The sequence below is a fragment of the Mauremys mutica genome, chromosome 16 (genome assembly GCF_020497125.1).
Source record: "Mauremys mutica isolate MM-2020 ecotype Southern chromosome 16, ASM2049712v1, whole genome shotgun sequence".
Classification (NCBI taxonomy): Eukaryota; Metazoa; Chordata; order Testudines; family Geoemydidae; genus Mauremys; species Mauremys mutica.
In genome coordinates this window covers 23,057,203-23,071,507 of record NC_059087.1, presented here as the reverse complement: position 1 = coordinate 23,071,507, position 14,305 = coordinate 23,057,203, and the positions used below count along the sequence as shown (strand labels likewise).

Here is a 14,305-nt window from a genome sequence, read left to right as displayed (position 1 = left end):
TCCAAAGGTAATAACAAAATGTTTTTCAAGTGCATCAGAAGCAGGAAGCCTGGTAAACAATCAGTGGGGCCCCTTGATGATCGAGATACAAAAGGAGCGCTTAAAGACGATAAAGTCATTGCGGAGAAACTAAATGGATTCTTTGCTTCAGTCTTCACAGCTGAGGATGTTAGGGACATTCCCACACCTGAGCCGGCTTTTGTAGGTGACAAATCTGAGGAACTGTCACAGATTGAAGTGTCACTAGAGAAGGTTTTGGAATTAATTGATAAACTCAACATTAACAAGTCACCGGGACCAGATGGCATTCACCCAAGAGTTCTGAAAGAACTCAGATGTGAAGTTGTGGAACTATTAACTAAAATTTGTAACCTGTCCTTTAAATCGGCTTCTGTACCCAAAGACTGGAAGTTAGCTAATGTAATGCCAATATTTAAAAAGGGCTCTAGAAGTGATCCCGGCAATTACAGACCGGTAAGTCTAACGTCGGTACTGGGCAACTTAGTTAAAACAATAGTTAAGAATAAAATTGTCAGACACGTAGAAAAACAAACATGGTTTCTGTAAAGGGAAATCGTGTCTTATTAATCTATTAGAGTTCTTTGAAAGGGTCAACAAACGTGTGGACAGGGGGGATCCAGTGGACGTAGTGTACTTAGATTTCCAGAAAGCCTTTGACAAGGTCCCTCACCAAAGGCTCTTACGTAAATTAAGCTGTCATGGGATAAAAGGGAAGGTCCTTTCATGGATTGAGAACTGGTTAAAAGACAGGGAACAAAGGGTAGGAATTAATGGTAAATTCTCAGAGTGGAGAGGGGTAACTAGTGGTGTTCCCCCCCCAAGGGTCAGTCCTCGGACCAATCCTATTCAACTTATTCATAAATGATCTGGAGAAAGGGGTAAACAGTGAGGTGGCAAAATTTGCAGATGATACTAAACTGCTCAAGATAGTTAAGACCAAAGCAGACTGTGAAGAACTTCAAAAAGATCTCACAAAACTAAGTGACTGGGCAACAAAATGGCAAATGAAATTTAATGTGGATAAATGTAAAGTAATGCACATTGGAATAAATAACCCTAACTATACATACAATATGATGGGGGGCTAATTTAGCTACAACGAGTCAGGAAAAAGATCTTGGAGTCATCGTGGATAGTTCTCTGAAGATGTCCACGGAGTGTGCAGAGGAAGTCAAAAAAGCAAACAGGATGTTAGGAATCATTAAAAAGGGGATAGAGAATAAGACTGAGAATATCTTATTGCCCTTATGTAAATCCATGGTATGCCCACATCTCAAATACTGCGTACAGATGTGGTCTCCTCATCTCAAAAAAGACATACTGGCACTAGAAAAGGTTCAGAAAAGGGCAATTAAAATGATTAGGGGTTTGGAGAGAGTCCCATATGAGGAAAGATTAAAGAGGCTAGGACTCTTCAGCTTGGAAAAGAGGAGACTAAGGGGGGATATGATAGAGGTATATAAAATCATGAGTGATGTGGAGAAAGTAGATAAGGACAAGTTATTTACTTATTCCCATAATACAAGATCTAGGGGCCACCAAATGAAATTAATAGGCAGCAGGTTTAAAACAAATACAAGGAAGTTCTTCACGCAGCGCACAGTCAACTTGTGGAACTCCTTACCTGAGGAGGTTCTTCTTCAAGTGATTGCTCCTATGCATTCCAGTTAGGTGTGCGCGCCGCGCGTGCACGGCTCTTCGGAAGATTTTTACCCTAGCAACTCCGGCGGGCCGGCTGGGCGCCCCCTGGAGTGGCGCCGCTATAGCGCAGGATATATACCCCAGCCGGCCCGTCCGCTCCTCAGTTCCTTCTTTCCGCCCATGACGGCTGTTGGAACAGTGGAGCGCAGCTTAGCTGACCTCCACTTCCCTAGCTACTCGTAGTTTTCTCTCGTTCTGTTTATAGTTGTAGTTAACTCTGTTTGTTTGTAGAATAGTATAGTGTATATATTTTACAGGGGTTCGGGGTTTATCCCCTTCCCCTCACCCGGTGCCGGGTCCGATGCCCGGTCCACAGGGTTTTCTAATGCTCGGCCGGCCACAAGCCGCTGCCGACAAGAGATCTTCTCCTAAGTGCCTCGAGGGATCTTACCTCACAGATAAGTGCCGCATTTGTGAGGCCTTTAATCCGTGAACAAAGGGGAGCGGGGCTTTCGTTTTACACAGCTCCTGAGGGAGGCAGCTCTTGCTCCTCCGCTCTCGGCGCGGAGCGCTAGTTAGTTTTCAAGGCGCGCTCCCTCGGCACCGGATTGCCAGTACCGCCAAGGCCTCCTGGCACGACCGTCGCTGGCTCCGACGTACCCTCGGCATGGATCCCTCTCCTGGAGGATGAAGAGGCACAATATCCTTGCTGCGTCCGAGCCGCCGCCTCTGCAGCCGAGCGCTATGCTCGATCGGATCGTCTGGCACCGGTGTCTGCTGCGGCACCGACAATACCCGCACCATTTACTTCGGCCAGGCAAGAGCCGTCGAGTCCGGTGCTGGAAAGCTCCCATGTAAGGACCGTGGTCGAGCTCGCTCTGAAGCTGCGTCTGAGATGCCTGCTCCGCAGCCGAGCGCTATGCTCAGTCGGATTGCCTGGCACGATGTCTGCCGCGGCACCGACAACATCCGCACCTTTAACTCCGGCCAGGCAAGAGCCGTCGAGTCCGGTGCTGGAAAGCTCCCCGGTACGGACCGTGGTCGAGCTCGCTCTGAAGCTGCGTCCGAGCCGCCTGCTCCGCAGCCGAGCGCTATGTTCAGTGGGATCGCCCGGCACCGATGTCTGCCACGGCACCGAGTCCGGTGCTGGAAAGCTCCCCGGTACGGACCGTGGTCGAGCTCGCTAGGAAGCTGCGTCCGAGCCGCCTGCTCCGCAGCCGAGCGCTATGTTCAGTGGGATCGCCCGGCACCGATGTCTGCCGCGGCACCGTCAATATCCGCACCATTAACTCCGGCCAGGCAAGAGCCGTCGAGTCCGGTGCCGGAAAGCTCCCCGGTACGGACCGTGGTCGAGCTCGCTCTGAAGCTGCGTCCGAGCCGCCTGCTCCGCAGCCGAGCGCTATGCTCCATCGGATCGCCCGGCACCGATGTCTGCCGCGGCACCGACAATGCCCGCACCATTAACTCCGGCCAGGCAAAAGCCGTCGAGTCCGGTGCTGGATCACTCCCCGGTACGGACCGTGGTCGAGCTCGCTATGCAGCTGCATCCGTGGTGCGAGCTATGGTCGAGCTCACTGTTCCCTCCACGCCGGAGACAGTGTCCAAGGCGAGGGAGCTGATTGCAACGACAGCATCTGCGCTGCCTCAACCCCCGTCACCGCCGGTGCGGGTTACATAGTCGATGGGCAAGCCTGCCTTGATCAGACCACCCTACGTCGGCACCGCAGAGCGGCACCGTTCAGGGTCGCGGTCCCGCAGATGTTCTCGGTCCCGTCACCGATCTAGGTCTCGACGCCGCTCACAGTCTTGGCACTGTTCTCCATGTTGGTACCAGTAGTACTCGCGGCACCGGTCAGCATCCCGTTTGCCGGTCCGGGACACTCAGCACCGATCCAGCTCCCGGCACCGCCCCAGACACCGGGACGCCCGTAGCCACTCCTGATCATCGAGCCTCGCACCCTCGGTCGACCGCCCGGCACAGCTTCGGCGGCAGGTCCCGTTCTCGGTACTGGTCTGTCTACCGGTATCAATCCCCGGTGCCGCATCGAGCGACGTCAGTTACAGACGGAGACTCTACCAAGAGCTTTCAGCTCCTCCAGGGCCATCCAGCCACGCATCAGTGTCGTCCCGTGCGGACACTTCATATGCGTAGCACTCTGTTTTCCGATGTGCCCTCCAGAGTCTTCCAGGAGCCCTATCAGTGGTCATTCTGGACGCCTTGGGTGTACTACCACGCCAGAGGCGTACCGGTGACCCCATCTCGCTCCGTTCCCTCGGAGCTCTGGGTGCCAGAGGTGACAATTAGTCGTCCCCGTCCGACCGGTACAGAGCAACCCCCGGTTCGGCACCGGGCTCCCAGATCCCACCGGATCAGGAGGTCGTCCAGGAGCTCGAGCCCACACAGGACCCGCTTGTCCCTGGCCTTTCTTCTTCCTCCTCCCCAGATGAGGCGGGGGCAGGAACATACCCCTCCGGCCCTCCTCTAATCGAAATGCGACCAGCCCCTAAATCCAAAGAGGCTGGGCGTGTGGTCTTACTGGGCCGTAAGATGTACCCGGAGGGGGCCCTGCAACTTCGTGTAGCGAACCAGCAAGCCCTGCTTATCCGCTACTGTGGGTGGCGGTGGGCAAATTTACAGAGTCGGTTCTTCGGCACTCCCGTCAAGAGTTCGATGCCCTCCTGCAGCAAAGGACGGAGCTGGAGAGAGCTTCCCTCCAGGCCTCGTTGGACGCAGCTGACTCTGCTGCCATGACTCTGGCCTCGGGTGTTGCCACGCGGCGCGTTTCATGGCTCCAGTTGTCGAGCCTTCCCTCGCAGCTGCGGCACACTATACAGGACTTGCGCTTCAATGGCACAGGCCTGTTCTCTGAAAACACTGGCCCTAGGCTGCAGAACCTAAAGGGCAGCAAGGTCACTTTGCTCTCTCTCTCTCGGCATGCACACGCCGGTGATTCAGCGCCGACGTTTCCGTCCCCAACCTCCGCTCTTACCCTGCGCCTTGACAAAGTCAGGACTTGGCCAGCGGGCGTGGCTTACACGGTCGTGGCCATCAATCCGCACCCCAAAGGAGCCGAAATTAGGGTCCTTCTGACCACCAATGGGGCAAAAGCCTGCCCATCCTCGCCCCTCCTAAGGACCCCTCTCACGAGCGATTCCTCTGGCAAGAGGTGCGGACGCTCCTCCTCATCGGAGCTATACAGGAGGTACCTAAGGGCGAAACCTAATCCCCTAGGCGAAGGGAGGTCTCAGACCTATCCTAGGCCTGCGGGAACTCAACAAGTCACGATGCAGATGAGTTCCGCATGGTACCCAGGGCGACCGTCATCCCATCCTGGGATCCCGGAGACTGGTACGCCGTCCTCGATATGAAGGGCGCGTGTTTTCACGTCGCCATTTCTCTTCCACACAGAAGGTACCCTCGGTTTGGGGCCTACCATCGTTATTCCCAGTATACGGCCCTCCCGGTTGGCCTCTATACAGCCCAGGGGTATTCAAAGTGCATGGCTGTAGTCGCCGCCTTTCTTCGCCACCGTTGGATACACGTTCTCCGTATCTAGACGAGTGGCTCATTCGAAGAACCACCGGGCCCAAGTTACCAGTCATGTGGGCATCGACGCGAACCTATTCCTGTGTCTAGGCCTGATGATCAATAGTAAAATCCACTCTGATTCCCACACAGAGAAGGGAATTCATTGGGGCCGTCCTGGACTCCAGACTCGTCAGAGCCTGCTTACCTCAGCCTTGGTTTCAGGCGAGGGTAACAATTGTACAAGGTCTATGGACCTTCCCGCCAACTTGGGCTCGCACTTGCCTAGGTTTCCTGAGTCACATGGCTGTCTGCACGTTTGCAACCAAACATGCCAGGCTTCGCCTCTGTTCACTTCAATCGTGCCTCACCTGGGTGTGCCACCCGGGCAGAGATGGCATACTCGTGGTCGTCTCGTTCCCCCGAGCAGCCTAGGCTCCCTCGACCGGGAGTCAGCGTCCTCCCTGGTGTATCCAGGGATGCTGTTTCATTCACCCCTCGGGGTCCCTCATGACAGACAGCCCATCTCTCGGCTGGGTGCGCACCTGGCGTAGTTTCGCACTCACGGCCTTCGGTCAGCGCAAGAGCTGGCCTTACACATCAATGTCCGAGAGCTGAGAGCAGTCTGCCTTGTGTACCAGGCGATTCAGCTGGCGGATCGTCTCAGCAGATCCTTCCTGTCTCACAAATGGTACTTTCCACCCGTCTTTATCTATTCCATTTTCCAGAAGTGGGTCTTTCCCCGCATAGCCCTCCTCGCTCTCGCGAGAACGGAAAGAGAGAAATTCTCCTCGTTCCAAGGCCTCTCCCCAGGCTCGGTCTTGGAGGATTTTCCTGAGGCCGTGGATCAGCCATCTGCCGTACGCTTTCCACTGTCCCCGCTGGTTCACAAGGTCCTGCTAAAACTCCGCAGGGACAGAGCGCCCCTGATCGTGATCGCTCCAGTGTAGCCTGGGCAGCACTAGCACACCATGTTGCTACACCTGTCGGTAGCAACCCTCTTGGCACAGACCCCATGATGCGGGATCACGGCAACCTTCACCACCCGGTCTTGTAATCCCTGCACCTCACAGCAGGACTCCTGCGTGGCTAAACCGATCCGAGTTACGTTGTTCTGCCTCGGTTCTACAGGATTCTCCGGGGTGGTAGAAAATCTTCCACTCGGTTAAAGTATCTGGCCGAGTGGAAGCATTTCTCCTGCTGCTCCGAAACGCGCAATGTTTCTCCCGCCGAGGTCCCGCTCCATTCCATCTGGTTCCTCAGGGCTTGGAGCGTTTATACCCCCCCCCAGTGGGGCCCCGCCATAAACCTGGCTCTTCAATCTGGTTCTAACCAGTTTTATGACTGCCCTATTCGAGCCAATGTCAACATGCTCATTGATATACCTGTCCTGCAAGACAGTTTTCCTGTAGCCTTTCCTGCGGCCAGACGAGTCTCCGAGCTTCAGACTCTCACAATAGGCCCAAGGGATACTGTGTTCCTCAAGGACAAGGGCAGTTATTACCACGTCCTACCTGCCTCCCTAAGGAGGTGTCGGCCTTTTATATCTACCAGGATATCTTCCTTCCGGTCCTCTTTCCGAAGCCACTCTCTTTGCAAGGAGAGCAACGGTTGCCCTCCTTCGACATCCGTAGGGCGTCCGCAATCTATATCTAGCGGACAGAGCCCTCTCGTAACGCCCCCAAAACCTTCATCGTACCGGCCTACCGGACGAAGGGCATACCTGTCTCCTCCTAGAGGATTTCATCTTCAATGACGTTGTGCATCCGCACCTCCTCTGTTTGGCCCATGTTCCATAGAGCCACCTTGCTGCACATTCCGCCAGGGCTCACGCTTCTCAGCTGCCTTCCTGGCTCGCATACCCTTTCGGGGGATGTGTTGTACACCTACCTGGTCCTCGGTCCACACCTTTGCCTCATTGGTCCAGGAGTCCAGAGCTGATGCAGCCTTTGGCTAGCGGTTGCGTTCTGCAACATCTAACTCCGACCCCACCGCCTACGTAAGGCTTGGGAATCACCTAACTGGAATGCATAGGAGCAATCACTCGAAGTAGAAAAGACAGTTACTCACCGTAGTAACTGTTGTTCTTCGAGATGTGTTGCTCCTATCCATTCCAGACCCGCCCTCCTTCCCCACTGTCGGAGTAGCCGGCAAGAAGGAACTGAGGAGCGGACGGGCCGGCTGGGGTATATATCCTGCGCTATAGCGGCGCCACTCCAGGGGGCGCCCAGCCGGCCCGCCGGAGTTGCTAGGGTAAAAATCTTCTGAAGAGCCGTGCACGCGCAGCGCGCACACCTAACTGGAATGGATAGAAGCAACACATCTCGAAGAACAACAGTTACTACGGTGAGTAACCGTCTTTTGTGAAGGCTGGGACTATAACAGCGTTTAAAAGGGAACTGGATAAATTCATGGAGGTTAAGTCCATAAATGACTATTTGCCAGGATGGGTAAGGAATGGTGTGTCCCTAGTCTCTGTTTGTCAGAGGATGGAGATGGATGGCAGGAGAGAGATCACTTGATCATTGCCTGTTAGGTTCACTCCCTCTGGGGCACTTTGCATTGGCCATTGTCGGTAGACAGGATACTGGGCTAGATGGACCTTTGGTCTGACCCGGTATGGCCGTTCTTTTTTGGAACAGGGAGATGGAATAGGAGCTTGCTCCATCCACTCCACGCATCGACCTGGTATTGTAGTACCTCCAGGAACGGTGCGCCTCCCCTCAGGGAGACTATAGTGGTGAAAAAATAGAATCTGTTGAATTTGTTCCACTAATACTGACTTGGACTCTACATATATTCTTTGGGTTGCATACCCGAGATCACTTATTCACCGACGCTTTAACAAGTCTAGGTCAGTTAATCTGGGTCTAGGCCAGTTATGTACTCTATGTATCTTGTGAACCTTGTAACCGATACTTGTAATCTCTCGTAACTCAAGCCTGACCCCAGATGTCTAGTACCTTCCTTCTTAACTTGTGTAAACTTGATTCCAATGCCCCTCTGCCTATGTACGTTGGCCAAACCGGACAGTCTCTACACAAAAGAAGAAAAGAACACAAATCAGATAAAGAAATGTAACATTCAAAAAACAGTAGCAGAGCACTTCAATCTTCCTAGACACTCAAACAGACTTAAAAGTGGCCATTTTTCAACCAAAAAACCTTCACAAACAGACTTCAACGAGAAACTGCAGAACTGGAATTAATTTGCAAACTTGACACCATCACATTAGGCCTGAATAAAGACTGTAAATTCTAAACCATTATACTTAACGTCTCGTTTTTAGGATGTGGCTTGGGATAGGCCACTTAATGGGGGTGTTGCTTGCAGAGTGAAGATTAAGCTCATTCACAGGAGCTCCGTGATGAGCGTACATTATCTAGTGTTTGTGACAGGCTTTACCACTGTGAAGTGCTCCTCATTACTCTGCTATTAAACTGTTTCTGTGGGGATGATTTACCCCTGTCAGGCACTCAGTGAGAGAGTTGCTTCTCCCCCCCCTTGCAGTTACTTATTTTGCCACCAAGTTTTGAAATCAGAACCAGCAGGTGGTGCCATAGCTCCACAGCCAACCCTAGAGAGAGGAAACTGAAGGCCTGCTCTGCAGACGGAGCAGAGCTGGCTGTTGGGACCCACAGGACGGGCAGTCGACGGGCTCGTCTGACTGGCATCATAGCTATAAGCATAGGACCTATTCCAGCGTAACTCCCCCATGGAGACTCTATTCTAAATAAAAGCAGCTTGGTTCCCCAAAGTTACTACTCCGCTTTGATGAAAAGCGTCGCCCTTCCATCTCAGGTTTCCCATGTACCGCCCATGGATGGCATCCTCCAGGGTCCTCTCCAGCATAGTTCTTGCTCCCAGAGTGATGATGGCGCACTCGGTGTTCTTGACCCGTGGCAACAGGCAGGGCTGGCTCCCCTAGGCGGCAAAAAACAAAACAAAAAAACAAAGCTGATCGGTGGCAGCTGAACTGGTTCGCTTCAGTCTTCAGCAGCAATTCGGCTGCGGGTCCTTCCCTCCCTCTCCTCTTCGGTGGCAGCTCAAAGAGGAGGAGAGGGACTGAGGGACCCGCCGCCGAACCCGGACGTGCTGCCCCTTTCTACTGGCCGCCCCTTAGCTGGTGCCTGGAGGCGGCCCTGGCAGCAGGACTCCCAGTTGCTGACGTTCCAGAGTCATTGAAGGATTCTGTCCCCCATCCCCCTCAACTCCCTCAGAGCTACACCATCCAACAACTTACTGCATGGCTTGCCATGTTGTAGCAGGCTGCCACCCGCCCATAGGCCAGGTAATCAGACATAACTTAGATAATTTTTTTCACATCTTAGCTCATGCAATAAACTGGATAGCCCACATCCTGTTGCTGGACTTCTGCCTGCGTTCTCTTTTGACTCCCGCAGCTCTTTCCTTTCTTGTTGTTTTGTTTTTATCAGGGGGGTTTTATTGCCTTAAGTTTAAAGAATGTTACTGAAGTTTAGAGGGGGGAGTGGGAGGATAATCTCCCACAAAAAACTCTCCTGTTCTCTAGCTCCTCTGGTCACTTAGGAGCCTTGTTCTCCCTTGAAGAGCCCCACCCCTTGATAGGTGCTAAAGGGCTTGCCCAGGAAAGCCTCCTTCAGAAGCGCTCCACTTTCCTAGCAGGCCTCTAGGCTCACCACAGGGTCCCTCAGAGGAGCAGACCACACTATATACTTCAGTCAAGCTGCAAGCACATAACAGACACAAGCTACAGCCCATAGGTGCTGACTCCCTGGGTGCTCAGAAGCCAGAGCTTGAGTGTAGAATGTGATGAGTTCTGTGCTGCTAACAACTTCTGCCCTTTGGGCAGGGAGTTTGTTTGTAAACAGAGACAGGGTGATTAAGATAACTTAATAACAAGCCTTTTTGTTAAGGATCCCTAGATCATGAAAGCATTCCCATGCACTCCAGTAAAAGATAGGAAACAAAGGGTAGGAATAAATGGTTCATTTTCAGAATGGAGAGAAATAAATAGTGGTGTCCCTGAGGGGCTTGTACTGGGACCAGTCCTAGTCAACATATTCATAAGAGATCTGGAAAAAGGGGTAAACAGTGAGGTGGCAAAATTTGCAGATGATAACTATCTTGTGTAGTTTTGTAAGTCCCAGACAGACTGCAAAGAGCTACAAGAGGATCTCACAAAACTGGGTGACCTGGCAACAAAATGGCAGATGAAAGTCGATGTTAAATGCAAAGTAATGCACGTCGGAAAATATAATTCCCACGGTATACACACAAAATGAGGGTGCCTAAATTAGCTGTTACCTATCAAGAAAGATCTTGGAGTCATTTGCAGTACTCTGGAAGCACTATGTTTCCAGCATACTGCAAATGTATAAGAAGCCTTCTCACTATGCCTGTATCATCCTGAACTCATTCTTCAGCTGCAGAAGACTTCAAAATTATCTCCCGTCGTCAATGGGGCAGACGCAGCTGAATAACGCAGCTGACCTTAACATGCCTCAAAACAATTCCAAGGGAGCTAGATGTAAAGAAGATTGCTGACAGTTTCATCCAGAAAGCTACAGTGACACAATGTCTAAACTGGGATGCTAGTGAAGCCAGCTTTTACGTAATTGCAATGATTTTATTCAAAACAATTTAATTCTTAAAACAGCAAAAATAACAATGATAGACACATTCAGTAACTTGAACATGGAAGAAGTGTGCAGTATAAATGCTGACAATTACCTCCCCCAAAAGCTGGCAGAGTGCCCCCTTCACTCTCCCTCCCCAAACATACACACACCCCTATCTTTTCAAAAGCACCCACCCGCAAAAACAAAAGTCAGCACCTCTGCTACAGGCAACAAACACACCTCAAGAGTCAGGTAGTCGCTCCTCCTTCACCTGGAGAGCTCCCTCACAAAACTCTCCTGTTTGCTAGCTCCTCTGGTTGCTTAAGAGGGGGCTTTTTAAAGCCTTGTTCTCCATGATTAGCCCCAACCCCTGGTTAGGGGTTGGCAGGTCCTAAAAGGCTTGGGGATGAAAGCCTCATCCACATGCTCAGCCTTGCATAGCAGGCTCAGCACAGGGTCCCTCAAACAAACAGAGCTCACTATATACTTCAGTCAAGGAGTAAGCACACCACAGACACACGCAGCACCCACGGGCTAAGTTTCCTAGAAGCTGCATGGCCACGGAGCAGCCTATTTAGGGCCACACAGGCACTCAGGGAACCTGGGCCACGGTGCCGCCCAGACCACAGCCTGGACCTGCGGGGGCCGGGCGCGTATCCTGCAGCCTCAGCCCCAGAGCTGCTGTGATGGGGACAGGCACCTCCAGCGCCCCCAGCCCAGGTACTGCTGCAGGGAGAGAGCTGGGGGAGTCCTTTCTCCCTGCCGTAGCCCCAGAGCCCACTCCTGCACCCCAAACCCCTCATCCCCAGCCCCACCCCAGAGCCTGCACCAGCACCTGAACTCCATCCCAGAGCCTGCTGCACCCCAGAACCTCCCCCACACAAACTCCCTCCCAGAGCCTGAATCCCTCACCCCCTCCTGCACCCCACCCCCAGCCCAGAGCCTACGGCACCCCAGACCCCCTCCCCACCCAAACTCCCTCCCAGAGCCCAACCTTGCACCCCTCCTGCACTCCAATCCTCTGCCACAGCCCAGGGCCTGCACCCCAGCCCACCTCCCCCCACCCAAACTCCCTCCCTGAGCCTTGGGCAGCCTCTGGGCGTTCTGGGCACCACCAAAATTTCTACAAACCTGCCGCCCCACATAGTGTGGCCTCTTTGTTTGAGGGACCATGTGCTGAGCCTAGAGGCCATCTAGGAAAGTTGAGAGCCACAGGGAAGGGGCCCAGTGGCACCATGTGACCAAGCAGGGCCAGCAAATAGCAAACCCTGGAAAAAATCAGGGGGACACATTGCCTCTGGCTTCAGCCCAGCGGGGAGAAGGGTTTCCAGGGGGGTCTCCGTTGCTTACCCCAACCCTACCAGCGCCGGACTGGCTGGAGGCGACGGGGGAGCGGGCGGAGTCAGCACTGGCGTGGGGGAGCCCAGGGCTGGGGCAGCCGGGGGGACAGGTGGGGGGTGGGAGGAGTGAGAGCCCAGGCCCTGTCTGTTTGAGGGACTCTATGCTGAGCCTAGTGACCTGCTCCACAACTTGAGCGCTTCTTAAGGAGACTTTGATCTCTTTAGCACCCATCAACTTTTAACCAGGTCGTGGGGCTATGCAGGGAGAGCGAGGCTTTAAAAAGCCCACTCCTAAGAAACCAGAGGAGCTAGATAAATCATTTAAGGCTCTGATTAAAAGAAACAATACAAAAAAATCAACCTTGTTAGAGAAATTGGTTTCTCTATTTTTCGTAACCACAATGCTCTCCAAGGGGAAGTGCACTGTTCCTGGAGGTACTGCAATACCAAGTCAATGCGTGGAGTGGCTGAAGCAAGCTCCTGTTCCAAAAATCCATTTAATATATAGTCCTCAGATAGAGGACGTATCAGATATTAAGCTGATAATGCATTTAAAATTTTGATTAAAGCTAATGTTTAAATTCAAATTTACACAAGTTAAGAGGGAAGGTACTGTACATCTAGGGTCAGGATGGCAGTAGGTCCTCCCTTACACGCTGTGGCTCTGGGGCAGTCGGAGCATCTGTGGGGGTCAGAGCTAGAACCTGCAGGGTGTCGGTAGGGTTGACCATCGCAGTCGTGAGGGGTCCCTCGCATGTGGGATCCCTCAGAAGGTTGTAACCCGGCCCTGGCAGGGGTGGCCAAACTTACTGACCCTCCGAGCCGCATACAACAATCTTCAGACATTCGAGAGCCAGGACGCGCCTCTGGGGCTCAGGGCTTCAGTCCCATGGGAGGTGCCTGCCTGGGCTCGGGTCTTCAGCGGTGTGGGGAGGGGGTGAGACCCCCCTGGAAACCCTCCTCCCCCTGGGCAGAAGCCAGAGGCAATGTGTCCCCCTGATTTTTTCCAGGGTTTGCTATTTGCTGTCCCTGCTTGGTCACATGGTTCCACTGGGCCCCTTATCTGTGGCTCTCAACTTTCCTAGATGGCCGCTAGGCTCAGCACATGGTCTCTCAAACAGAGGCCACACTATGTGGGGCGGCAGGTTTGTAGAAAATGTCAGCTTTTCTTGCAACATTTTCTAGGCAATCTCCCCTAAGCATTCTGTGCATCAAAAGTGGCAGGCACCAGTCTCCTCCAGCAGAAGCCCCTAGCCCCACTCCCCTGCCGCAGGGCAGAAGCCCTGAGCTCCCCGACAGTCTGGTAGGTGGAGAATGGGGCGGTGGGGGGGTGGGGGAAATGGGGAGCTCCATGAGCCGCAGTGTAACTGTAAAAGAGCGGCATGCGGTTTGGCCACCCGGGATAGCGCTTGCACACATTTTCTTTCATCTGTTTCGCTGCAAGAGTTAACAGTGACGGAGTACGTCACAGGAAGTGGGTGGGTTTATGTAATTTAGAAGAATGCAACAGCAGCCAGGGAAAGCAGCGAGATGAACCCAAGTAACCAGACTGAAAGAATTCTCGGGTTTTTGGGGTTTTTTTTTTAGCAGAATGGTGTGTTGAGTTCCTGCTTTGAATTATTACCTAGGAGTCATTTAGGGGGAGCGATTGTCACTGAAGAGTTTCCTAGTTGTCAAAGTCTCATTGACGGCATTTGGTCCCTGTCCGGGAGCTCCTCACGGTGACGTAGAAAGCTGCGGCAGAGGTAGGGCTGCCTCGTTTTGCAGCAATCTTTATCGCTTCTCGGCCTTTTGGCTAAGATCAAGTGTAGTATCTGTTCTTATCAGTTTAATATCTGATACGTCCTCTATCTGAGGACTATATATTAAATGGATTTTTGGAACAGGGAGATGGAATAGGAGCTTGCTCCATCCACTCCACGCATCGACCTGGTATTGCAGTACCTCCAGGAACGGTGCACCTCCCCTCGGGGAGACTATTGCTGTGAAAAAATAGATTCTGTAAAAAGCCTGATTCCCCCAGGCATCAGTGGTGTGATGGCATTGTGGCGCAGCGCTTGTCTCTGACACATTGCTCCCATTGAAGGCCACATTGCTGTGAGCGGATCTGTAACAGCACAGATGGCTTCACCCTGCTTCTCCTGACTGCGGATGACTGTGGCATTTAATTTCAAAAG

At 52.8% G+C, this 14,305-nt stretch overlaps 1 non-coding gene and 2 pseudogenes across 1 annotated transcript; 2 read left to right on the top strand and 1 right to left on the bottom strand.

Annotated features, from left to right (window-relative positions):
- The first annotated feature begins 7,814 nt into the window (after positions 1–7,814).
- Positions 7,815–7,903, top strand: LOC123351300 (annotated as a pseudogene).
- A 4,638-nt stretch (positions 7,904–12,541) lies between these two features.
- LOC123351295 lies at positions 12,542–12,701 on the bottom strand (annotated as a pseudogene).
- Positions 12,702–13,903: 1,202 nt separating this feature from the next.
- Positions 13,904–14,094, top strand: LOC123351319. Its single transcript, XR_006574007.1, has one exon. It is a non-coding gene; the product is annotated as a U2 spliceosomal RNA (small nuclear RNA).
- The last annotated feature ends 211 nt before the right edge of the window (positions 14,095–14,305 follow it).